Here is a 27,231-nt window from a genome sequence, read left to right as displayed (position 1 = left end):
GAAGAAAGAGAAACTTTTTTTCTGGTATGGGTTTTCATTTTCTTTTCTTTTCTTTTCTTTTTTTGGAATGAAGTCTCACTCACTCTGTCACATGAGCTGGAGTGCAGTGGCACGACCTTGGCTCACTGCAATCTCTGCCTTCACTGCAACCTGCCTCCAGGGTTCAAGCGATTCTCTTGCCTCAGCCTCCCAAGTAGCTGGGACTTCCCGCCACCACATGTGGCTAATTTTTGTATTTTTAGTAGAGACAGTGTTTTACCATATTGGCCAGGCTGGTCTTAAACTCCTGACCTCAGGTAATCTACCTGCCTCGGCCTCCCAAAGTGCTAGGATTACAGGCATGAGCCGCTGTGCTGGGCCAGGTTTTTCTTTAGAACACTTGGGACTCTCACATATAACACCTTAGGTCACTGAAAATTCTGTTGCTTCCTCTCAGTAACATCACGGAATCAGTACCTCTATTCGGCTTAATCGTACATCACTCACATGACACAGGGAGAGATCATGCTCACTTCCTTCATCAAGAGGGTACATTGCTAAGCTTATGGCTGGAGTCTCTGCCTTTTCAAAGACACCAAGTCCTGGAAATTTCTGTCTGTGCTTTCTTCGTGGTTGGTGTGGGCTAGCCTAGTGTCTAGGACACAGCTTTTTCTGAGGTTGAGTGTTTGGACCTAACATAATTCTCTTCGTGATTCAATTAATGAGTTCCAGAAAATGACCGTCGCAGTACTGGTACCTCTTTTCGGTTTTTAGAGGGATGTGAGACGTCTTTGTGTTTGGCACACATTTGGGTGGAGGGTATAGCTCCCTTTCTGATGGGCACTGTCATGTTCAGGGCAATCTGTTTCTTTTCTTCTGAGTTAGATTTGCTGTATCTCCCTTCCTAGGTGCTGTCCACTTGCTGTATCTCCCTTCCTAGATGCTGTCCACTTGCTGTATCTCCCTTCCTAGATACCGTCCACTTGCTGTATCTCCCTTCCTAGATACCGTCCACTTGCTGTATCTCCCTTCCTAGATACCGTTCACTTGCTGTATCTCCCTTCCTAGGTGCTGTCCACTTGCTGTATCTCCCTTCCTAGGTGCTGTCCACTTGCTGTATCTCCCTTCCTAGATGCCGTCCACTTGCTGTATCTCCCTTCCTAGATACCGTCCACTTGCTGTATCTCCCTTCCTAGATACCGTTCACTTGCTGTATCTCCCTTCCTAGGTGCTGTCCACTTGCTGTATCTCCCTTCCTAGGTGCCGTCCACTTGCTTTATCTCCCTTCCTAGGTGCTGTCCACTTGCTGTATCTCCCTTTCTAGGTGCTGTCCACTTACTGTATCTCCCTTCCTAGGTGCTGTCCACTTGCTGTATCTCTCTTCCTAGATGCCGTCCACTTGCTGTATCTCCCTTCCTAGGTGCTGTCCACTTGCTGTATCTCTCTTCCTAGATGCTGTCCACTTGCTGTATCTCCCTTCCTAGGTGCTGTCCACTTGCTGTATCTTCCTTCCTAGATACCATTCACTTACTGTATCTCCCTTCCTAGGTGCTGTCCACTTGCTGTATCTCCCTTCCTAGGTGCTGTCCACCAATACATCTTTAACCTTTTGTTGTTCAGGCAGAATGAGGTTCCTCTTTTTTGGGAGAAAGATAAAATGTAAGCTATACAGTACATCTGTGACTGTATCCTGGAATATTTTTTGTTTTCTCGCTTCCATATTATATTGCAGAAAGCAGAATCTGATGGAGTGTGAAAAAATCTTGGACTATGATAGAAGCAACCTGATTTTCATCTCAATTTAACCTCTAGGTTACCTGGCCAGGACATTTGCTGTAAATTCAGTGATCTCTGTAGTTCCTCATTTTATCCCCTCCCACCTAACAGTGATAGTCATATAATAATTTTGAAAGAATTAACTGTCTTTATTCTTTATTTTTTTAACCAAATCATCAGTATATGCCATCCACAGAAGTCTCTCTGAAATAGTAGCTAACAACTACTAGGTGTGTACTAAGTACTGGATAATATTTTTCAGTAACACACACACACACACACACACACACACACACACACACACACACACACACACACACAGTTTTGTAATAGTCCTGTGAAGTGGGTTCTGAGGTTAAATGACTCACCAAAGATACATAGCTGGAAATTGGAAATCCAGGATTTGAACTCATGCCCCTATAGCCCGTCTTTTTTGTTGTATGTCCCTCTCTTTGTCTTAAAGTGGAAAGCCATGGCTTCATTTTCCAGTAAATATAACTCCCAAAGTGAAACAATTTATTCTCAGCATCATCCTCTACACTGTGACAAGTACAAAACATAAGTCCTTTTCTTTCCTTGACAATGCTAATATAGTAATGATTTTGGAAACTGGGAAAGAACAACTCTTTTCTACTGAAAACTGTGAGGGAAATGATTCAAGCAGCTTCACTTGGTCATTTTCAGACATTTAATATTCTCTGTCATATCTTTGAATTCTCTAATCTAGTAACAAGACACATTTGAGTCATCTGCTAGAGCTAGCCATATTATCTCGTCTCTGTTTTCTAATTGCTCGTTTTGAAGGACCACAGTTATGCACAGACAGACATTCCAGCACAGCTCTCCCTCGGTGCCTTCAGCATGTCATCTCTTGAGGCTCTTATCACTGATTAGCAAGAGCTTGGTTTTTAAGTAGATGCTTCTTTAATTCCCAGCACTTGTGTCTCTTGGCTGTTCTCATTCACCGTGGATACTGAAACCAGGGCAGTTACACTGTGAGTTGGAACAAAAACCTGCCTGTGTCCTAAATGGAGAGGCACACCTGGTTGGGAAGTTTAGAGAATGGATTGGTAGAGAAGTTCAGTGGTATACTTTATTGATGCTTAAAAATTGTACAGTCTAACAAGTGATCTCACTCTTTCTAAATTGCATCCTATATCCTGATTTGAAAAAGGGAAATGGAAAATTCTTCAAAGAATTAAAATTTAGGTAAGAAAATCTAGAGTTAAGGTTGCTATTTTTGCTATTTACTATTGTGAGGTGGTATTACCCTGGCACCATGGAAAGTGCAGAAGTGAAAGCCTTCTCCTCCCAGCCACTGCTAATTTTTGAAGGGGATTTATTGTAACAATTTGGTGTGTAGCCCCAAATACTTTCCATGTGTATCCACACAATATATGCACATGCAGAGTTAAATTAGTTATACTCATCTACAATTTGCTAGAAACGTTTTCTTAACAATGACACAGGCCATCTTTCTACGCTAATAGATACAGCCCTATCTTTTTAAAATGTCCATATACATAGCATAATAATAATGTAGCATAATAATAATTGCTAACATTTATTGAGCTCATATATGTCAGGTGTTTTATTAAACTCTTTATATACAGACGAGGAAACCAAGATTTACAGAGGTTATGTAAGTTGCCTCAGGTCACACTGTTAGTGTGTGTCAAAGTCAGGATTTCAAGCAAGGCTGTGTGACTCCAGCACCCATGTTCTTACCCCCTCGCTGTGCACTGTAGTTCTCATACTCGATCTCCTGTTGATAGACATTGGCCCTCATTTTCCACCATAACAAACATTTCTGTAATGAACATCATTGTATAGATGCTTGAGAAAGCATTTTTCTCTGGTATGTGCATTTTAATGCACATATCATTAGGTTTGAGAACCAACCTGGATTTTGAAAACAATTTTTGCCCATATTGACTTGTGCAAAGAGATGACAGCCTCTCTGTAGAGGGACTAATGTCTTAAGTAGAGCAATGCATTTGCTTCATAATGATCATGAATTTGAGTTCTCTTGCCATTTGCTTTAGACTTGCATTTATTTAACGAAGGCCCGCAGTCTGTGTGTGTTCAGCAGAGCTCACTCTCAGTTGCTGTGGATGTTCATGTTTCCAGCGATCAGTGTCCCTCTTAACCTAGGAGAGGAAACCTGATTATGTCACGGTTTGAAGTGCTGTGCCCCTACCAGTCAAGCCTTCCAAGAGGTCACAGACAGAATGTCGAAGCAACAACAGAACCCACAAAGTGAGCTGCTGATATCCTGTGCTCAATGTCACATTGAAATGCAGTTTCGTTTTTCCATCTTTCCATTTTCCGTTTGAATGGGTTTTGATTTGCTGACAAATGAATAAAAATATACAAACAAAAAACTTGATATGTAAAATGTTTGCCTGTATTGCTGAGAAAGCAATAGAATTGAATTGAGGTAGCTTTTCATCAATGGAGTGATAATTACATCAGGGTGTAGGGAGGCTGATCAATAATATAATGATGAATAAATAAATATTCTGCCTTCCAAGAAGCATTTCCCAGACCTCTTTCTTTCCACAAATCTGCATGACCAATCTTTATATACTAGACTGGGTGGCTAGTTGGCCAAGCAGGTATTTTTGTGGTTGTAGGAACTCAAGTCCATGGACGTTAGTCCTTCTCTGAGGCCACTTCCTCACCTCCCATTACTTGACTACAGACAATTCTGTGTCAGGGGCTCTGTGGGGCAGTGTGGGTGATCAGGAATCAGAATATACCATCTGTACCACAGGAAGATTAACTCTCAGGCTTTCTTCAGGGTAGAGTTATATTTTGTACTCAAACAAAAAGACGTAGTAGAATTCTGTGCCCATGTCAGAAGGCTTCAAAGCTCCCCCGTCTTCCTTGACCTTTGCTGTTTGGTGGCAGCAAGGGCAGCAGAAGCAGAACTCCTGATCTTCACCCGAGGCGAAGAAAGGAGCTTCTATCAGAGACCGAGAGATATACTTCGTGCTTTCTTTCTCTCTGTTAAATTGGTAACTGCCTTGTGATTGCCACATGTTTCTGGTATTGGCGTTGAGAATCATTCACCGTTACCTTTACAAAGCAAACGATATTCTCTTTAGTTTTTATTTTTACAATCAAATTTGCTGTTTACTTAGACAAACCTATACACATTTATACGAGGAGCTGTATAAACAGGTACATGCTCTTGCAGATAGGCCTTAAGAAGAGGGAGATGGAGGTTTGATGCTATAATGAATGATGAGTTTCAGATTCAGTCGCGTTAAAAGTTGAGAGGGTGGGAATCAGAGAGCCAGAAAAGTGGTTAAAGACCATGAGTTTACAGTCAGGCTTTCTGATTTCAATTCTGCTTCTAACATAGAAAAAACTACTCACACTCCTGGGCTTCAGTTTTCTTATCTATGAAATGGGACTGATTATTATGATGAGTATCTGCTTTGTAGCTTATCATAGAATTATGTGAGTTTACACCGATAGAGCATTCAGAATAGTATCTGACATATAGTGCCCAGTTCAGTAAGTGTTAGCTGCTGTTATCGTTATTGTTATGATTTCATCATCATTATTATTTTGCTATTCTAACAGGCTCCTTTCTTGTAATGAGTCAGGACCAAAACTAAAGCATTTGAAATGGAGAGGTTAAAGTTTCGAATACCAAGTTAGGTTTAGTGTTTGTTGGAAAGGAAACAGAATTTACAGACTTTGTAGGCTTTTGAAACCTAAGTGGGCAAGAAGAATTCTCTTCATTATGTAAGTTCCCATAGCTCATTAGGAAATCAAGACCACAAGAAGCCTCCCCAAGTTCTCATTGAAAATCACAGGTCTTGAGAACACTGTTTTATTTATGGTACTTTTTGAAAGGTATCATGCTGAAGAAAAGGAAGTCAGTATAGATTTTGCTTGCCTGTGAGCCTCTAGATAAGTCTTACTGCATTCAGCAGTCTGCTGTGCTCTTGCGTGATGGTGGCAGAAATAGATGTCAAATCCGTCAGTAGGATAGGATTACGTTCAGGTGGACCCCATAAGGCACTGCTTCGACTGGGTAGAAGAAACTGTGAAGTCCCTTGGTTCTGAGAATTGAATACTTGTGAAAATGATAGGAAACTCTTCTGGCAGGCAAGTAACAAGTCTATAACCAAGAAGATATATATTATGTTTGTGAAGAGAAAAATCTCCTTTCTTTCTAATAGATCTTACATATCTTGTTAAATTGCTTCATGCCATGCTGCTGTAGGTGTATTTTCTTTCAAAGGCCTGAGTTCCAAGAAAGCAACAATTTTATTTGTAATACTATTCTTTATTTTTAAAACTATGTATTTTATAGATGTACATTTATATATATATGTATGTATATATTTACATTTAGTACCTTGGTACTGGCCTTATAGGAGTTGAAAAAATTAAATTATTAATTACATTTTTCTTTCATTGGCATTTAAGATAGCACAGATGGACCTAGGTAAGCTAGATATGAATTCTTGACCATATGACAAACACAGATTTAAAACTTGATGAATTAGGTGAGTCTCTTTATGTCAAGAAAACAGCTACAATCATCTTTTGTGGAAATAACAAAGACAGGGTTTTTTTTGGTTGGTCTTTTTGACAATGCTTTTGGATTCTATAAGGTTCTATGATCAATATTTGTAACTCAGACCTAGGATTTAGAAAAAAGTCATTGCCTACATTAAAAATATTCCTCTTTTAGCCTTTCTTTTCTAATGTCTTGTTTTGGAAGAAATCAAAAGAATAGCTGTAAAGCATTGGAGAGACTCCAAAAGCATTTGGCACTAGTGACATTTTGGGCTGGATAACCTTTTGTTGTAGGGGCTGTCTTGGGCGTTGTAGGGTGTTTAGCAGTATCCTAGGCCTTTGCCACTAGATGCTAATCATACTTTCCTACCCAGTCTTCAGAATCAGAAATGTCTCCAAACATTGCCAGACTTCCGGGGGGAGGAGCAAAATCACCCCTGATTGAGAATCACTGGAGTAGAGAGTAATGGAGAAATTTAGAAATGCAAAAAGCTCAGAGAAAAATGGGGCTCAGAGGAAATAGAAAAGTAGCAAGGGGTTCAGGCTTTCTAAATCAACAAAATACAATTTTCTATTAAAAAAAAGTAAGTCAAGAACCAAAGAAGATATCAAGAAATTATCTGCAACATTTAAGCCAAAGTATTGATACCTTTAACACACACAGAGTGTAAACTAATCAAGAAGCAATCTGCTGGGCATGGTGGCTCATGCCTGTAATCTCAGTGCTTTGGGGGGCCAAGGCAGGAGGATTGCTTGAGCCCAGGAGTTTGAGACCAGTCTGGGAAAAATAGCAAAATCCATCTCTACAGGAAAAAAAAAAAAAAGCCAGCATGGTGGTGCACACCTGTGGTCCTAGCTACTTGGGAGGCTGTGGCAGGAAGATTGCATGAACCCCAGAATTCGAGGCTGCAGTGAGCTGTGATTTTGCCACTGTACTCCAGCCTAGATGACAGAGCAAGACCCCATCTCTAAACGAAGAAAAAAGTTTAAAAAGAAATCAGTAAGGTGTGTATAGGTAAATAGACAATGCACGTGAAGCACAGTTTTTACAGAAATATGATGGCAAACATTTAAAATATTCAGACTCATCTATAAAATTGATAATGTCTTGTTCTTATTGTTTCTCTAAAGCTCGGTTCAAAAGTCATGAGATGAGGCCAAGCAAGTCGAGTGCCTTGATTGTGGAGCACGGGGTCCTGAGAGAGAGAGAAGCCACACTGGCCCGATGCTGAGTGTCTGAACTGAGGGGGAGTGAGAGCGTTCACGTGGAAACCTTGGAGGTGGGCAGGAGAGGGCAACAGAGACACGGCTGGTTGTCTTGGAAAGGGAAGGAACTGGAGTAAAACTCTTCATTAGAGAGATTGGTGTGAACTCTTGGTATTCCACAGAGAGAAAGAGCTGTGTAGAAATAAACACAGATGTGGATCTTTGTGTCTGTGTGTTCCACATACGTATATTTCGCAGCTGTGTCCACCGAGAGGGCCTGGGAGCTGTAACACCTAGTGCACACCTAGTCTGAGACTTTGGTTTCTAGATACTGTTCTCTACTTAAAGGTGCTCTTTGAAAGGATGGCTGATTCCAGGGCTGGGACAGAGAAGTAGAAGATGAGCCTGGGATATCTTCTTGTTTCATAAAGTAAGGAAATGCCCAAAGATGAGGATGTCGCAGAAGGACATAGGAGTCAGCTTGAAGAGGCTCCTGCTAGCCAAATCTGTGGCAATTTCAGCATCAAAATAATGATAGTAATAGGTTGTAACTCACTGAATAAAATAGGAATTTGTGAGTTCATATTGATCTGAATAAATCAGTGCTTGAAGTCCTACGTTTGATGAGGAATGGCCTATGTACATTGTCTCAGAGTAACTCTCCCCACTCCCAAATTCCTAGGAATTCAAAGAGACAATGAGAAACTTCGCAGTGGAGCAGTCTGGCAGATAACACTTTCACCAAGTGATCGAAATGAATAGCATCAGTCATAAGACTGATTGAAGTTATGTACCACGCGGTAGGGTATGAGAACTCAGCATCATACCTGTGATACTCCTGCCAAAGATGCAGAACCTGGATCTGTTCATGAAGAACCATCAAGCAACCCCAAACCGAGACGCATTACACAACGAAATAACTGGCCTCTAGTTTTAAAAGTATCAAGCTCATGAAAGTCAAGCAAACAGAAGCCTTGATTCTGAACTGGAAGCTTTCGCTGTGAAAAAGGATCATGGTGGACTGATTGGTGAACCTAGGGTTAGATGGTAGTAATGTATCAATGTTAACTTCCTGATTTTCGTAGGTGTAGGACAATGTCATTGTGTATAAGAAATACACAATTTGGAGGTGATGGGCCGTTGTGTTGGCAACTAACTTTCAAAGAGCTAAGAAAAAATAAGTTATACTATTCTATTCTTGCACTGTTCTCTAAGTTTAAAATTCTTTCAAAATAAAAAAAAACAATAAAAATTAATGGTGGCAGTGCTGATGGCCTCATACCTTGCTGATACTTTTGGCAACAGTATGTATCAGAAGCCCTAAAAGTGTTCATGTTCTGACATTTGTTATTCTGTCCTCAGGGAACAAAAAACTTTGGAAAGACACTTGTATTATGGTATTAAGCAGAACAGTTTTATTGATAACTGTAAATGCAGTGGGTTCTTAACTAGGTACAAAAAAAAAATCATAGAAAAAGATTGGAAGCCCCTTCTCCCATCATTCTTAGCGCTAGACCGACAAGGCAGGATGGTTCTGAATGGCCACACATTGGCTGAACTGTTTTTCCATTATTTCTTTCCAATGTCTATTTTATTCTCAGTAACATAATTCCAGCTTCCTTGTTTTCTTTTTCTTTGACCTTAGTTAGCTCGCTGTGCTCCCTCATTCTGCCCTCATCTCACCCCTCCTGGCTCCTCTTCCACAGCACTTCTGCCTGCTTTTGTCCTACTGAGAGCAAGATTTCTTGTGTTTGCTGTGTTGAAAGATTTTCACAGGTATGCTGTTGTTCTGTTTCTTTTTCTTTTTTGTTTTCTTCTTTTTTGAGACTGAATTTTGCTCTTGTCGCCCAGGCTGGAGAGCAGTGGCATGATCTCAGCTCTCTGCAACCTCCACCTCCCAGGTTCAGGCAATTCTCCTGCCTCAGCCTCCCAAGTAGCTGGGATTACAGGCACCCACCACCACGCCCGGCTAATTTTTGTATTTTTAGTGGAGACTGGGTTTCACCACATTGACCAAGCTGGTCCCGAACTCCTGACCTCAGGTGATCCACCTGCCTCGGCCTCCCAAAGTGCTGGGATTACAGGCGTGAGCCACCGCTCCCGGCCTTTGCTGGGATTACAGGCGTGAGCCACCGCGCCCGGCCTTTGCTGGGATTACAGGCGTGAGCCACTGCGCCCGGCCAGTTCTTTTTCTTTAGCATGATGTTTCCTTTCCCTTTTACTATTGTATTTTTTTTTTTTTTAAGAGATGGGGTTTCACTGTGTGGCCCAGGCTGGCCTTGAACTCCTGGGCTCAAGCAATCCTCCCACCTCAGCCTCCCAAGTAGCTGGGACTACAGGCGTGAGCCAGAGTGCCCAGCTTATACTTATTTTTTTATAGACCTCATGTCAATGCTTTTCTGTGCGTCACTGATGGGATCAGCCTAGCCATGACCAGCTCAGTACTCCAGCATTCCATTTAGCAAGAATGACTGCTTAGGCCTTGATCTCAGATTTCAAAATGCTCTCTAGTTCCTTAGAACATTGGAAATAAAATTATGATATGATCCAGCAGTTCTCTTTCTAGGTATACACCCCCAAAGATTGGAAGCAGGTACTCGAACACATATTTGTACACATTTGGTGAGAGCAACCCACATGTCTATCAACAGATGTATGGATCTACAAAATGTGTGACACATACAAAATGGAATTCAGCCTTAAAAAGGAAATTTTGACACACGCTGTAACATGGGTGAACCTTGAAGACATGCTAAGTGAAATAAGGTAGTTACACAAGGGCAAATATTGCATGATTCCACCTCTGTGAGGTGCCTAATGTTGTGAAATTCATAGAGACGGAATGGTGGGTATCAGGGTCTGAGGGGAGAGGGTCGGGAATGGAGCGTTACTGTTAATGGGCACAGAGTTTCAGGTTTAGAAGATGAAGAAAGTTCTGGAGATGGATGGTCATGATGGTTGTGCAACATTATAAATGTACTTTGTAGCCACTGAAGTGAATACTTAAAATGTTAAATTTTACGTTATATATATTTAACCTCAGTTAAACATTTTTTAAAATGCCATACAGTTGTAGATGGTAGAACATTCAGTGATGAATGCTGAACGTCAAGGAAATTTTCCTGAGATTGTCGGATAGGGGAACTTCTGTTCTCTTTAGCTTCTAGGACTGTGGCTAGTGAAGTGGCCCAGGGAAAATGTCCCCTTTTTCCTCTGAAGTTTTGCTGAAAATCAGCTGCTAAAGGCATAAAAAAGCATACACGTTTGTTCATGTGCATGAAGGAGAGTCACAGTGATGACCCACCACACTCTGGGGGACAGGTGTATACACCCTTCTTCTTAGGGGAAAGGGAGATGGAGAAGTGTGGATGATTTTAACGGGGTAGGAACTGATTTTTAGGGAATTCAATGGGCTTAAAGAATATACCATGGCCTGGGACTGTCTGTTGGGCCCGCAAAGCAGACAGGAGTCTGTTCAGGTGTTTTGACAGATTTCAGTCTTTGTTCCTGGGATAGGAATTCAGTTACTCAAAACACAGGGAAAGAGCCAGAGGTGATTGTTTTCTTCTTTGGCAGGTCTGGGAGTTTGGGCAGATAAGGGAACTCCAGTGAACAAGTTCACCCTCTGCTTGGGAGAGAGAGAAGATGGAGAGACAGTGGGTAAAGGGGAAGGCCAGAGAGACCTGGAGGCTTCTTCAGTTCAGGATGTCAAAGCGCCATATTTTAGGGTATTGGTTTATGAGCCCCAACACTGGATTCTGTACCTTCCTGGATATTTTAATAGGAAATTAAAAGAAGTTATCTGTAAGTCCAAAAGTCTAAAAGTAGCTCTTATCAGACACCTACTATGAATAAATAATCCTTTAAAAATATCCACCATAGCTTTACAAAAGATCTGTTATGGTGTCATTTACCATATTGCGGAGAACTGGAGACACTAATAATACGACTGTATTAACCACGCTACTAAGTCCTAGAGTCAGGGGTAAGTCCATGACTCTTGGTTCAAAGTTCATAGTTCATGCTATTTCATGAAACCCCACTTCCTATAGAAAGCATGATGCAACATTATCTGATCACCAGGAAATCATGTGGGCCGCACCTGACAATGTGTTGCTTAGGACAGATACTTGCTTTTTTGTTTGTTTGTTTGAGACACAGTCTTGTTCTGTCACCCATGCCGGAGTGCAATGGCACAATCTCGGCTCACTGCAACCTCCACCTCCCGGGCTCAAGCGATTCTCCTGCCTTAGCCTTCTGAGTAGCTGGGATTACAGGTATGCACCACCATGCCCGGCTAATTCTTGTATTTTTAGTAGAGACCAGGTTTCACCATGTTGGCCAGGCTGGTCTTGAACTCCCAACCTCATGATCCACCCACCTCGGCCTCACAAAGTGTTGGGATTACAGGTGTGAGCCACTGCGCCCGGCCGACAGATACTTGCTTTTAATTCAAAATTGCTGATGAAAGCCAAATTCCTCCAATGCCTCTGAACTTTAGGTGATGTATTTTAATTTTTTCCTTTGTATTCTCTTTTTTCTATTTATAAAACAATAAGATACTGTGTACTGTATACCAGAAAGCTTCTTGAGGGTACTTGTCCAGCCCTCTCGTCTCAGAAAGCAGGAATGTGGACATTTGATGCTATGTGACAAGGACAGTACAAAAAACATGCATCATCTCTTTCTAGTGCAGCTTATTATTTTCTGTGTAATTCTCCGTATATGTGCTCATTGACTTTTATACAAATACATTTTTGAGTACTTCTCCAGCTACGCATGCCAGACCGTCTAATCCCTGGCATGTCCCTTTAGGCTGGTGATTTACCCATCAGTCAGTTTCATCTCATCCCTGCTGCACTGACAAGATTTTCACTGTTCAATTGCTTTAAAAAAAAACACCACGGATTCAAAATTAAATAAATGTAACATATCAAACCAATAACTGTTACATTATAGGCTAGAAATCACAGAGTACCTGCTGCTACATAATAAAATTATGTGGCCAGGTGCAGTGGCTCATGCCTGTAGCCCCAGCACTTTGGGAGGCCGAGGCAGGTGGATCACTTGAGGTTGGGAGTTCGAGACCAGCCTGGACAACATGGTGAAGCCCCATCTCTACTAAAAATGCAAAAATTAGCTGGACATGGTGGCACATGCCTGTAATCCCAGCTACTCGGGAGGCTGAGGCACTAGAATCGCTTGAACCCGGGAGGTGGAGGTTGCAGTGAGCCAGGATCGCAGTACTTTACTCTAGCTGGTGTGAAAGAGTGAGACTCCATCTCAAAAATAATAATAAAATAAAATAATGCATGTGAATAAAAAACTGAGCCATAGGTATTGAATGAGGGATTCTTGACATGACACTTTTCTCCTACTTAAAGCTCACACAAAAACCCTAGGAAAAGTGGTCTTGTCTTCTCGGCACATGTGAGAATGGTCCTGACTTCTGTGTTTTCCTTGTGGGAATGTAATACCTGTTTCTGTTGATTCCTTTCAAATATTAAGCATGCTCTTTTGTAGCAGAAGACTGAAAACAGTGCCTACCAGAAATAGTCAGTAGAGTGTTTTTTCTTGATGTGAATTAAGATTTCTCAGAACTTCGCTTTCTCAGTCATTTGCCTAAAGTGTGCCCCAGGACCTTGTAATGTATCCTTTCTCTTGTATGTGTGGCAGGAATGGGTGGGTGACAGACATGTATATGATAATTGAGGATCAGAACATATGTGATGGAGTCGATTTTCCTTCTGCCTTTTCCCTGCTGTGCTGTTTCCTCAAGGGAAATGATGCCTGTGCATAGACTGTTGTGTGGGGAGGGGCGTGGGTATGGGGAGAGTGGCACTTGGTGAAACTGCATTTACACAAATCTCAATGTTTTCCTGCATGCATTTGCATTTACTACATAGAAACATATGCACGCGCTATCGATAGAGGCGGTTACAAAACTGTTAATGCCTCCTGGAAGGTGAAATCACAAACTGCAAAGGTTTCTTGCCAGGGAAAATGTAGAAATGACACTGCCACCTGTTGTTTAAACCAGAGAATTGCTACAAGTTCTGTTGCACCCATGAAGGGGGCAAATGCTGGGAGTAGATTTCTCCTCTCTCCTCACATGGAAACTCTAACTCCTTATTTATTGATGTAGCCCGGTATATTTGCTATAAAATAGTCTATCACACGTGGGTTTTCACAGTGTGAAATAAGAGGAAAATAATATTGAAAACATGCTTGGGTCTTTATTGTCATGTTGTGTGGTTTTCAACGCTTTATATAATGGAGCCTAAGGCCTTCTATTTTGTGTGGTTTTTCCCTCAAGAAGACAAAAAAGGAATTTCTCTTCCTTATGCTAATGATGGATGAAAAGGTAGGAAAGTACTTGGGGCTAGTGTCGTTGGCTTATGTTCAGTCATTGAGCAAGCAATTGGTAGTCAGTATCAGTGCATAATGATACTGACAGCCAGTGCCAGCAAGCAATTGGTAGCCAGTATCAGTGGATAATGATCCTGACAGCCAGTACCAGCAAGCAATTGGTAGCCAGTATCAGTGGAGAATGATATTGACAGCCAGTAACAGTTTGATTTGGGTGTCTGATGAAAAGCTTAGTTCTTCTGCAGTGAGGAAAGGGTAGCTATTGAGGGTACTAAGAGCTGGTATTCAGTTTGTGTAGTGGAGCAAGCGTAAACTTAGCAAGATAAGGAGTGTGTGTGTGATCATGCAGATTTCAGTGAGTTATCAATCCACTTTAATACTAGAGCCAGTGCCCCCCCACCCATATTAATTAGTTATGCCATTCTCCTATGTGAATTACCATGGCATAAGTGAGTGGTTTTAACAGAGTTAATGAGCTCTGTTGAAAACTAGATAGCTGGGTCAGAAGGCAGCTAACTAAGAGGGAGCTTGCACTGAGGCCCTTGTAAGTAGGAATTCCCACTCACAGCATCGACACTGGTTCAGGTGATTTTTAAATTCTCCTCCTTTTTATGTCCTTTTTCTAAATTTTACACGCACATAGACCAAACCTGTAGTGTTCACTTTCTGACCATGAAAAACCATTATGAATAATGTTCACTTTCTGACCGTGCTAAACCATCAAGAGTAAACTTTAAGTCATCTTATTGAGGATTGACGCCAGCTGATGATTCCTACATTGGTATTTAAAATTCCAGAAAGTCAAAGCTCAGGCAGAACAGTAAAAGGAAATGAAATAATGTGAAGTCCCCGAGAGGAGGAAGGTGGTGTCTGAGGAGTGTTATTCAACCTTCGGCAATTTCTTCAGCTCTTAGGTCCTTGATTTCCCCCATCTATGGAATGGGGAATTGAGATCACAAAAGGTTTGAGGTTCCTTCTGCCTATCATTTTGTTGATGTACTTGAAACTTATCTTGCTAATACACCATTAGATCTCTAAATTTGTAATACGATTTAAAATGTAGATTTCTAGTCCCAACATGGTGCTAGACTTTGCTCTTCCTGGGCCGCATGTGGGGACAAGATGACGTCTTCAGCCGTCTTCAAACCTCGTGACTCTGGAAGCCTGTTATATGTCCTTCCTATGAAAGTATCCAAATTTTCCTAGGAGACTGTCAAACTAGGATGAGCACAGCTTTCCCTGGGGAAACACCATCTTTCCTTAACCTTCTTTAGCTTAATGTTTTTGATTTTCAGCACATAATATCTAAATAGATGACGCAGATATCCATAGAGACCATGCCATAGTTAATATCTAATGCCTTCTAACAGCTACATCATGGAACAATTATTTTAGCCCTCTAACCCTTAAGATTGGATGAGTTTGCCTTTTAATCCAAGAAATATTTTGGGATGGGAAGTTAACTTTTCCCCATTTCCCCTTGTCTTTCCTATTTGGACTTTCTCCATCACACTGTTCGTTTAATGAATAAGCAAAGATAACTCAGTTAACTGCTTGCCAAAAATGCACTCAGATTTCTCCTGTAAGAAATCTGGTTTAAGTAAACCAAAGTAGTAGGAAATGGAGAAAAGAGAGAGGGAGTTTATTAAATTATGTTTAGGCTTTCTTCCTGGCATCATTGGGCTCTGGATATGTGTTGATCAACTCTTATCAATGAGTACATCATGCTAGAGCTGTAGGTCTTTCTCTGCATGGAGAAGCTTCGTGTCCAGTGTGAGGTCTGGTAGTGAACTGATGAAGGGGAGGAGAAAACAAGAGCAGGGGTCACTTTTTAAAAGTCCATTTTTATCCTGCTGTGATTGAATTGTTGCCCCAATAGACAGAACATACGATTCTGTATTGTTTCTCAACAGAGAACTAGAAGAAGTAAAGAAACTTCTTATGACATTCACAAACACAATTTCCACTGTTATTTTTAAAAATATTGGGGTTTTTGTTGTTTTTTTGTTTTTGTTTTGTTTGTTTGTTTTTTGTTGCACAGGCTGGAGTGCAGTGGTGCGATCCCAGCTCACTGCAACCTCCGCCCCCTGGGTTCAAGCGATTCGCCTGCCTCAGCCTCCCTAGTAGCTGGGATTACAGCTGTGTGCCACCACGCCTGGCTAATTTTTGTATTTTTAGTAGAGACGGATTTCACCATGTTGCCTAGGCTGGTCTTGAACTCCTGAGTTCAAATGATCCACCCGCCTCGGCCTCCCAAAGTGCTGGGATTATAGGCGTGAGCCACTGTGCCTGGCCAAAAATACTGGCTCTTTTTTTTTTTAAGTTTTTGTTTTTGGGGATAATACCAAGAGAGCTTTATAACAAACTTTATAATAAACGTGATCTTGGTCGAGCACAGTGGCTCACGCCTGTAATCCCAGCACTTTGGGAGGCCGAGGCGGGCAGATCATGAGGTCACCGGCCTGGCCAACATGGTGAAACCCCATCTCTACTAAAAATACAAAAATTAGCTGGGCGTGGTAGCACTCACCTGTGATCCTAGCTACTCAAGAGGCTGAGGCAGGAGAATTGCTTGAACTCGCGAGGTGGAGGTTGCAGTGAGCCGAGATCACGCCATTGCACTTCAGCCTGGGCAACAGAGCAAGACTCCATCTCAACAACAACAACAAAAAAGATCTTACATGAGACAACATCCTATTCCAATAGCTTCTTCTGCTTCATTCTAGTTACTCTGCCTGGGGTCACAACAATAATTTTGAAGGTATTTTAATGCCTTTCTCCTTTTTTAAATAATGAGGATACTAAGACCTGATTGAAGAGACTTGCCTTAAGGCTCTGACCATCTTCAGTATTGGAAGTAGGTGACCTAACTTGGAATCTAATATTCCTTCCACTACATGATATATACACAAACCAGGATTATCCTTTGCTTTGTTACCCTTTTATGTACGTGTGCGTGTGTGTGTGTATACACACATATATGTTACAGAGTAATCAAGTTCCAGTTAAAAATATATATTCACAAATATTTCTGTGACTTCAAAAAATGTGAAGACTCTTAGTTTAGACAAAAATGCATTAAAGTTAGGATTGTAGACTCTTCCTAGAAATAGAAGGGACACTTTAAATAACAGTAGTTGACGTCCTCTAGCTTCAGGCTAGTTTGCATCAAAAACAACCTAGACAAATCACCTATACTTTGTATATGTTAGTATAGCCCCCAGTACATGAATTCCAACCTGTATTGCTAACTTGGTTCCTACAGTCTGCAGCACTGTGAGCACCCAGAAGGATGCTACATTAAAGTACTTTGAGCGTGGTTTCACATTATGGCCCAACGATACACACCTGTCGATTTTTTGCTGGTTTTACCACCATTATTTTATCTAGTTATCATTTACTGAGTGTTGACTATGGGCCAGGCATTTCATAGCAGGCCTGTTTTTCATATTTTGCAGCTAAGAGGAGGAAACCGAAGCCAACCGACTTGCCCAAGGCCACACTGCTAGCAAGCGGTACGGCTGGCACTTGAACTTGAGTCTCTGACTCCAGAGCCGAATTCTTCATCCCTGAACTCTAATGTCTCACCTGGGGAAGGTGCTGAGGTGTCTCAGAGGATTTACCGCACTCTGCAGGCCTAAACAGAATTAATCCTGTGGTTTAGTGTCTCAACAGGGATGCTGAGGGCAAAGGAGAGGCTCCTATTTTCAAAACAAATGACTTTGGCAGCATGAAAAAACAAAACCCAGAAAATTGCCAGCACCAAGCTTTGTGTGCAAACACTACTGCTTTGTTCGCCGGTGTTGATGCTCCTCCTTAAACAGCTCCCTCCCAGCGTTGCTCGAGAAAGGAAAGGGAAACTTCAGAGGTACAGCTACTCCCCAGGCACTGTTGCTGCCAGAGCCTCTAGTATTTATTTTTCAAAATTTTAAAAATAGTCATGGCATTCTTACAGCCCTTATGCCCTCCAGGATCCCAGCCGACTTCTAAGTACAGAAATGTTAATGGGCTGAGGGAGGGGAAGCCCAGAGGGCAGATCCCCTCCCAGAAACTCAGGCTAAGCCAGTCCTCGGCTGAGAGGAGTTCTGCTTTCAGTGAGGCCCACCTTTATTTCTTATTTACGTGGAGTTACAGGATGTGTCAAGAGCCCTTAGACATCGTAGGCCAGTGGTAACTGATGTTTCTCCAACACAGGCTCTGAGCGTATGTGGATGAGGACACGGTTTCTCCAAGGCCTTTCGGAATACTGTGCACAGGTCATGTTTCTTCATTACCATTGAGGTTTGGAACCTCGGACTATTTCAGCCTTCCATTCTTGCCCTGTTTACAGGTAAGGAAAGGCTGAGAGAAATGAAGGGACTTCATTTTTGTCACATAGCTTGTGACAGCATTAGGACCTCCTCCAGGTGGCCGTCATCCTAGGACAGTAGTGTTTCTCTGGCATCACTTTGTTGAAGCTCCTATGGTAGGGACAATGACTTAAACACTTTTTCTTTGGTATAAAAATCACAGACTTATTATCCATGGGGAATGGATTGTTAACTGACTGATTACTGCCATTTTTAAATATTTCAGTTTGGTTCTTTTCTAATGCATTTAATCCTGTTTCCCACGTCTGAGTACAAATTGCCCTGCAGTATATTTTTTGTCATGCCCTTTTTTTTTTTTTTTTTTTTTTGGTCAGGGTTTGGCTCTGTTTCCCAGGCTGGAGTGCAGTGGTGTGATCAGGGCTTACTGCAGCCTCAACCTCCCAGGCTCATGTGATCCTCCCACCTCAGCCTCCCGAGTAGCTGGGACTACAGGCATATGCCACTGTGCCTGGCTAATTTTTTTTTTTTCTATTTTTGGTAGAGTGGAGTTTCGCCATGTTGCCCAGGCTGGTCTGAAACTCCTGGACTCAAGTGATCCACCCACCTAGATCTCCCGAAATACTGGGATTACAGATGTGAGCCACCAGACCCGGCCTCCTTCTGCCTTTTCTTCCGTTCCTTCATCTCCTTTTATTCCCCTAACTCTTCCATCCCTCCCCCTACATGAAACCCAAAGTGCCAGGTGAGTGGATCTCATTTATTAAGGCGAGATCAGAGAGTTGGCAATGCAAGTAGATCATTGGCCAGGGAGCTAACTCCAGACTCCCTTTCGTGAGGCACCCAAACCTTTCCCTTCTGGGAAGAGAAAGCACCTCATCCCATCCTTCGTGGCATCAGTTTTCCCCTTGAACAGAAACCTCCCACAAGGCCAAAGACAAACTCATGCTTCCGAGTCTTGCTTTCTGCGGATTGGGAAGGATAATTATGGTCCTGTGGGATTGGTAGCAGAGTGCTGCCTGATAATCCCCGGAGGAGGATGGCAGGCCCCAGTTGTGGCCACTTCTCCAACAGCCTCTTTAGAATGTGGGGAGTTGATCACTTTCTGTCCTCAGCTTCGGGCCTTAGCCTGAGTTCTGGCCCAGGAGAGGAGGCACCTCTCGGCAGCACCTCAGAACATAACCGTGTAACAGGAAGGAAGGGGGGAATGAGCAGGATTGAGCAGTCCAGCCCCTGCCCATGCCTTTTCTCAAGCTCTGGCTGTGTCTGCTCTTCGATTTCGTAGTGCTAATTGTTTCTCGTGTTTTAGAGGCTCCAGGCTCCTTGATCTTGTTTGTTATGGAGTCTTCGATAGCCCCGCGATTACGTGTTCATGATTACGCTCAGTAGTTAATGTAGCTGTGGGGTCCGCGTGGAGGCTCCTTCCGAGACAGCTCACCTCCCTGCGGTGTGTGCCCTCTGTTCTCAGTGGGCTGAAAGACAGGGCAGTTGCGTTACGTGAGACAGGTCAGTATTTGGCACTTGATGCCTTTTAAATTGTCTCTTTATTCACACATCAGAAAAGCTGTAGCTGATTTCCATTTATTTTTTAGTTTTTTAAAAAGTCTTTTGAGAGTAAGTCAGAATTATACAGGGGCTGCATATCACTTTCCAGTTTTCCCCCAAACTTTGTAAATATGTGGGGAAAGACAGGTGTGCAGTCAGGGCTTCTCACATTATCACCCAGGACTTCCATCTGGGAAACGGGGCGCACGTCCCCGTTCCCGTTTGGTAGGAAGAGTAACCTACGTGGGTCCAGCCTGGATATCCCTGGACTCACCACCCGTGTCTCCCCGTCCCCCCTGTCCTGCCCCGGCCCCTCCAGCACCCCAGCCCCTCCAACATCCCAGTCCCTCCAACTCGCTCATCAGTTTTAAGGTAGAACAGCAAGGCGGGCTCTTCCTACAAAGTAGATTTTTACTTTAACAACTTTAAAGTCCACTTTGGGGCTTTGGGGGGCCATGACATATAGGTTAGATTTCTTTAAGCAATCAGGACATGGTTGTGCTTTTAACACAAACATCAAATCACATCTTTAATTTTTAAAACCAATCTTAAAACAGTGTAGTAGAATTGCTTCCCAAATGTCAAGATCCCGCCTTTTCTCCTTCCTCTCACCCTTTCAATATCTAGCTGTCTTTGGAGTATATAAAACCCATTCACAGAGCTTGGGAACAATTAGGTTCTCAAACTCCACATCTCATATGGAGGCCAATTGAAGATGAACATCTTTAAATGTCAAGAGGTGTGTGTTCTGGCCTGTAACCACGACTCCATATGTGTGCTGGTTCTGACAGGGGCCCTAAATTCAGTGGCGATGTCTGGTGATGATTGAGAGTGACTGCTGACTGGGGGTCTGAACGACCTGGCTTCCCCCACTTTTCCTTTCTTTATCCCTTTTGCAGCTTTCATAGATTCTCTATTTGTGAGAGGATTCTACAGTAAGCAGATACTTGTGTTTTCGTTTTCTACCATCACCATAAGGGCGCCCCTTTACATGCTTCAACTATGCCCATATGCCTCCCTGCAGAAAACTGGACCTATTCCCTAGGTCCTGCTGTATTCCAGCTGAGATGAGGAATAGGACATACCAAGGAAGGTTTGATTCACTTATCCTCACATCATCTAATTTAATGGGTAGCCCTTTATAGACACAGGTGACTGTCCCCATTTCAGATGAGCAAACCAACGTTCAGGGAAGTTGCCCAAGGTCAGAGAGCTGGTTAATGAGAAACCAGGATTGAAAATCAAATCCAGTTCCAAGTACGGTGTTGGCTCCACCACATGTGATGACCTCCCAGCTGTAAGCATTTGCTTTGCTACTGTGAGAAAGATTTATCCTTGTCTACTGAGTCATAGGGCAATGGGAATATTTTTGGCTTGCTCTATCTGGCTAATTAAGCAATGGCAGTAAGATAGGCAGAGCCCACATTTTTGAGGTTTTTCTTTGTAACCAACATTCTTAATGTAATGTTTCCCCCTTAAAATGTTAAAATTAGGCCAGTCCCAGTGGCTCATGCATATAATACCAGCACTTTGGGAGGCCAAGATGGGCAGATGGCCTGAGCCCAGGAGTTTGAGACCAGCATGGGCAACATGGAGAAACTCCATCTCTAGAAAAAAGTACAAAAAAATTAGCCAGGCATGGTGGTGCACGCCTGTAGTCCCAGCTACTCGGGAGGCTGAGGTGGGAGGATCACCTGAGTCCAAGGAGGTTGAGGCTGCAGTGAGTTGTGATCGCACCACTGCTCTCCAACCTGGGTGACACAGTGAGATGCTGTCTCAAAAAAAAATTATTATCCCCTATTCTTTTCTTTCTTATAGTGTCTGTAGCATATAGGCCTCCCCAGGGAAGAGTGCTGTCCATTTTCTGGGTTGCCCTCCCTCAACACAACTCTCCAGACCACCCTCTGTCTGGCCTCAACCCTACATAACCCTTCGTGTGCACATACATTCCCTGGGCTCCCAAGAATAGAGCCCCTTGCATGAGGAAGCTGGATGAAAGCCTGGAAAGGTTATTTTGTTTAAATTCTTACCTTGAAGTTCCTTTGGTGAGGGAGCCAGACTGGAAATCATACCAGAACAGTCGTGTTTCATAGTTACAGTGTAATCGGGAGGCTGTAATTCATGGCCATTAAATTGCTTCCTTTGAAGTATAAGAAAAACCAGGACAACTTTTATGGCCCTTTAACCCACAGGATTGTAGTACACATGAATGAAAGTCAAGTGTGTTGTGGAATCTCGTGGGTACTGTGGCTGGCAGAATTCCGTCTTCACCCTGGTGCTCACTAATTGGTTGACTTTCAAGTGAAAACCAGGGTGAGTGGTATCAGAATCTTGGAACACTTTTCTTCTCTCTCTTTTTTGCATTTTTATAAAACAAATCAGAAATGAGGAGTCTTATTTTGTAGCTTGACTAAAAATGAGAATTATTGTTTCTCTGGTAGATCTCTTTGGGGCTGGGCAGCATCTTCTAGATGTTAGCACTGTGCTGGCCATTTTGTATACCGATTTCCATTTAATCCTCACAGCAATCCTGTGAAGTCAGTAGATCATTCCCATTTTACAGATAGGAGACAGGCTTGAGAAGGCCACTTAGTAAGTGGTGGTGCCCGAATTCCAGTCGAGGTCTGAGCCAAAGCATGTGGTTTTGCTCCCACGCTCTGTGGCTTCCCAGAACTCATACCTGAGCTTATATAACAGAGGAACACTGGTGGAGCCCCACGTCGTGGGTCCCAGTATCTCTAGGATAATCACTTGTGTAATAAATCACTTAGATTTACACGACTGTATTATATTTGTTCTTAAGAGAATCACATGGGAAAACTGTGGAGAAAGAAAGGCAACAAAATAAATATTAGTGTTTAATGACTAGATGTGAGATATTTATATTACATATTATAATAAATGGAATGCTTCATGACATTGATCTATATGTAGTTTAAAGAGATGCTCAAAATAGAGATCATTAGAATAATAAGTAAGGTAGTTTTACATTGCTGAAAAAGGTACATCTAAAGGCAATGTATTTCTTATTGAAAATTTTGTTGATAGCTGAGCTGTTCAAAATGGGGTGGGAAGAAATAAAAAAATGGAATGGGGAGGGACTCTTTCAGTATGTGGACTGTAAAGTTACTCTACACTTATTCTGAGAGGAGATAATCAATAGGACATAAAAATGTGTGAACTTCAGTTGTACATATTCCTCAATAATATATTCTGTCACCTGTATTTATTGCCTGGAATTGTTGCAAGATGGAATTAGTCCTAAAAGTTTGATTAGGTCATGATAAGTCGCACCACTCCACCAGATGGCGCTGTGGTAGCATAGATACACCTGATGCCCCTGCCGGAGGTTTGAGAAGCACATGAGAACCTTCTGTTGGGACCCTCCAAAGCCTAATGAAGTGTGAATTGGAGCCCCATAGACTATTAATAGAGTTTTTCACCTTTCTAGTTCTGGGTTCAGTTCTTCTGTGTGCCAACACGTCTTCACTTGGCATTTCTTTGCCCCTTTACCATCTTTCCCTCTGCCTCTTCCATCATATCTCTTGCCTGCCCACCAATCCTCCTGCCTATAACCTTTCTCTTCTCTGCCTTATCCTTCAGACTTCTTTTCTCTTAGGTGAGTGCAGAACGCACTTACATCGTGCGGTGGTAAACAGATGTTTCCGTGTGAGCCATGCAGTGAGGCCGAAGAATGGGTTGGGAACGACTTTAAAAGGAGGTGGCCGGGCGCGGTGGCTCACGCCTGTCATCCCAGCACTTTGGGAGGTCGAGGTGGGTGGATCATGAGATCAGGAGATCGAGACCATCCCGGCTAACACGGTGAAACTCCGTCTGTACTAAAAATACAAAGAATTAGCCGGGCGAGGTGGCGGGCGCCTGTAGTCCCAGCTACTCGGGAGGCTGAGGCAGGAGAATGGCGTGAACCCGGGAGGCAGAGCTTGCAGTGAGCCGAGATCGTGCCACTGCACTCCAGCCTGGGCGACAAAGCGAGACTCCATCTCAAAAAAAAAATAAAAATAATAAGAATAAGAATAATAATGAAATAAAAAGGAGGTGGTCATCTTGCCCATCAGACTGGAGTCTCCTCACAACTGGCACGCGCTTCTCAGTGGACTTATGACTTGTTCCTACAGTGAATTTGGCGATGTCTCAAAACTGATGGGTTTGGCTCTAGTAAATACAATCACAAGGAAGATAGGGACTCTGCAATTACAGTGGTGGGTGTGGAAGGTATACAAAGTATCTGTGATCTCTTGGGGATCGCCCAGAACCAGAGCTGGAAGACTGGCGGCCAGGGAATCTGTCAAAATCTCTTACTTTGAACAAAGGAAAGAGAGATCCAGAGGATCCCAGGTCTCTTTCTGGCCAGTTTAATGCTCTCCTCTGAGTAGCTGCCAGCTCCCAAGAGGGAGAGCACTGATATTCAAAGAAAGGAACCATCTGTGAATGTTATTTAGTGTAGGGTCTGCAATTCTGAAAATTATCAGCTAGGGCAATGACCCCTGTTTGACTATCATTTGTAGTTCAAAAAGAGGATCATGGAAAACATTTAAACTATTTTCTGTCTTCCCCATAAAATGTTAGTCATTCATGTATAGGATTATTATTGTTTCCCTCTTCAAACCACAGCTCGCAGAGCCAGCGACCACATGATGAGAAACAGCCATGCTTCTTAGATTTTGGCAAGGGTGGCTAATGTAAAAACGGCCCATCTCCAAAACATGATGGATGCCACATATCCCATGGTTTCCAGGATGAAGCCAGACACTGTCTCTTCCATAGTACCTGGAGCAAGGAGAAACTTTCAAAAACATCTGCACCCTATAAGGTTGAAGATGGGTTGGCAAGAGGAGGACGTGCTTGCGGGAATCATACTTGTAGGTAGGCAGACGTGTTTGGACTTGCCTGGCATGTTTTTCTCCTTGGAGCAATTCATCTTCTCTTGACATAAAAGTTTCTCACTAGTCAGAAGCAACACTTTGTGAGATGTCATTTCATTCACACTAACAAATTACAAGGAACTTCAGGGGAATAGGTGGGAAGGCAGCGTTTGGAGCTAGGCTGATAGGATCCTAAATATCGTTCTGTCTGTAGACCTTAGAGTATCATTTGCATCAGTCTTGTTTCCCTCCTCATCAGAGGCGCAGGACATCGGCCTCATTTCTTAAGACTTGAGTGAAGTGGTGTAAATGGGCTGTTTATTGGTGGGCTTCTTCTTACCATCACAGAACTTTAGAAATTAAGTAAAACCTTACTCGGACGAAATAAAGCAGTCTCTAAGTTGGCTAGATTTTCGATCTATGTGGAATGTAGAAATGTGATCTTTTGTTTCCGAACACTGTATATGTCGTAAGTCAAGATGTGGCTTTAGCAAATACTCACTGATAGTTATGTTCTGTTAGGTACGTTCTCTGTCTTCCAGCATCTTACAGTTTACTCGACAAGACGAACTCAGCGAATCACCAGAGATGAGTGTAAGGCTTGTAGGCCTTGTATTTTAGTCTCTGTTATCTTGATTAGTGAGCACCCTCGAAATGAAACTCCTTAATAACTGTTTTGGCCATGATGCAAAATAAAAGGTCATCACTGAACTGTGTGTATGGTGGTGTCCAGGGGAGGGGGAAACAGAGAGAAGTCCTGTGTGGTCCAAAGGGGTTTTTAGAGTCTGGAGAAGGTTTGTGTCATTTTTGGTTTAGGGGCATGGTTCAGGCTATGGGACATTCTAGAGAGAAATGGAAGGTGGGAGCCCCCTACAGCCCACAGCCCTTTCTACCCCACTGGGAGAGAAGGGAAGGAAGTAATATCCTATCTCCATCTTCACGTTCTGTTTTTTTTTTCTTCCATGTTCCTTTTTTCTCCTGTCTCCTTTTCCTTTCTCCTTTCTGTTGTCTCTTCCCACCCCTTCTGGGAAGAACAGAAAAAACTGACACTTATCGGTGTCCTGCCGTGTGTCATCATCTCACCAGCTTAAGGGTAAGAAAGAGGGTGGGGCACAAGGAGCCGAGTAGCTGTGTATATTTGTCTACAGCCTGGCAGTCACAATGCCTCCATTGAAAACCCAAGCCGCATGATTTATATATCTTATCATCATCACGAACTTTTATTCTGAGAAATTAGGCAAGAGAAAACATCTTCAGTCAACCATTACTGAGTGTAAACTAGGAGTCAAGAACAGCCATAGCCTATCTCGTTTAGCTTTCTTAACAACCCTGTGAGGTAGGTATATTATTCCAATTTTATAAAAGAGGAACTAGGATTCAAAACGTTGAATGAACTAGCCAGCACGGCCCCTGGTGCCTAGCAGGTACTTGTTACATACTTGCTAAATGAAGAAGTAAGCAAAGTAAGTCATTGAGCCAGGATTTAAAACCAGATTTTATAACCTCAAGTTCTGTGCTCTTTCTGCTTTATTGTTTGTTTTCTGGGAGAGACTTGGGTGAGCCTAAAAGATCAGTAGTACCCTGTACTATTTATGGAACAATTAATACTTGACTTTTGAAATAGGAATGCAGTATGTTGGTTTCATTAGTCTTTATCTCTCTTTCTCTCTCTCTCTTGCTTTAGGTAGTAAATAGTTGTTTATACATCCCTATCCTTAAATCCTTTTTCTTTCTTTCTTTTTTTCTTTTTTTGACTCACTCTTAGGTCTTTTTTACTGGCAACCAGCTTAGTTGTTTAAAAACATAGATTCCAGGTCAAGAGTTTCTGGGTTTAAATCTAGGCTTTGCCACGTCTTGCTCTGTGATCTTGGGCAAGATACTTAACCTTGCTGTTTTTCAGAATTATTAACTTTAAAATGAGGATAATAATAAAAACCTATATCAAGGGGTTCCCATGAAGGTTATACAAGTTGTTATATGGATAGCACCCAAAACAATTCCTGGCACAGAGTAAATACTGTATACATGCAGTTAATATGGCAGCATTGCTAATGTTATTATTCTGTGTGCTTTTTACAATCTTCCCCTTTTGTTTCTTAAGCTCTCTTTTTTTTTTATTTCCACCTCGTTTTCTTCTTTATAGTTTGGTTTCATGTTTGGCTGTTTTTGTGGGCTTTTTTTGGTGGTAAAATATATTTAACATAAAGTTTGTGATTTGAATGATCTCTGAGTGTATAATTCAGTGGTATTAATTACATCCACAGTGATGTGCACCATATCTATTTCTAAGTTTTTCATCACCTCAGAGAAATTCCTACCCCATGAAATGATAATCGTCCACTCCCCTTTCACCTCAACTCTTGACACCACCAATCTGTTTTGTGTCTCTGTGAATTTGACTACTCTAGGAGCCTCTCGTAAGTGGAATCACACAGTATTTGTCCTTTTGTGTCTGGCTTCTTCCACTTAACATAATCTCTTCAAGGTTCGTCTGTGCTGTAGCATTATTAGAATTCCTTTCCTTTTTATGGCAAAATATTATTTTCTGTCTACACCATGTTTGTTCATCTGATGACGGACCCTTGGGTTGTTTCCACTTGTTGGAAATTGAATAATGTTCGATG

The 27,231-nt window shown here is 42.3% G+C and overlaps 1 protein-coding gene and 1 long non-coding RNA gene across 4 annotated transcripts in view; both read left to right on the top strand.

The window, feature by feature from the left end:
* The window catches only part of SMYD3 (SET and MYND domain containing 3), a 745,729-nt gene that overhangs the window by 482,574 nt on the left and 235,924 nt on the right, over window positions 1–27,231 (top strand). The window contains exon 1 of one of the 3 annotated variants that reach the window (XM_063613546.1): window positions 5,629–5,880. The exons of the other annotated variants lie outside the window; for them this stretch is intronic. The gene's annotated coding sequence lies outside the window, so the exon portion shown is untranslated. Of the gene's footprint in view, window positions 1–5,628; window positions 5,881–27,231 lie in introns of those variants that run through there. 3 annotated transcript variants of the gene reach the window in all.
* On the top strand, window positions 7,431–8,772 carry LOC134731919 (uncharacterized). Its single transcript, XR_010114646.1, has 2 exons — window positions 7,431–7,577; window positions 8,186–8,772. It is a non-coding gene; the product is annotated as an uncharacterized lncRNA (long non-coding RNA).

Source organism: Symphalangus syndactylus, chromosome 19 (assembly GCF_028878055.3).
Source record: "Symphalangus syndactylus isolate Jambi chromosome 19, NHGRI_mSymSyn1-v2.1_pri, whole genome shotgun sequence".
Classification (NCBI taxonomy): domain Eukaryota; kingdom Metazoa; phylum Chordata; class Mammalia; order Primates; family Hylobatidae; genus Symphalangus; species Symphalangus syndactylus.
Note: the sequence above shows the minus strand (reverse complement) of the source record. Positions and strands in the feature narration are given on the sequence as shown.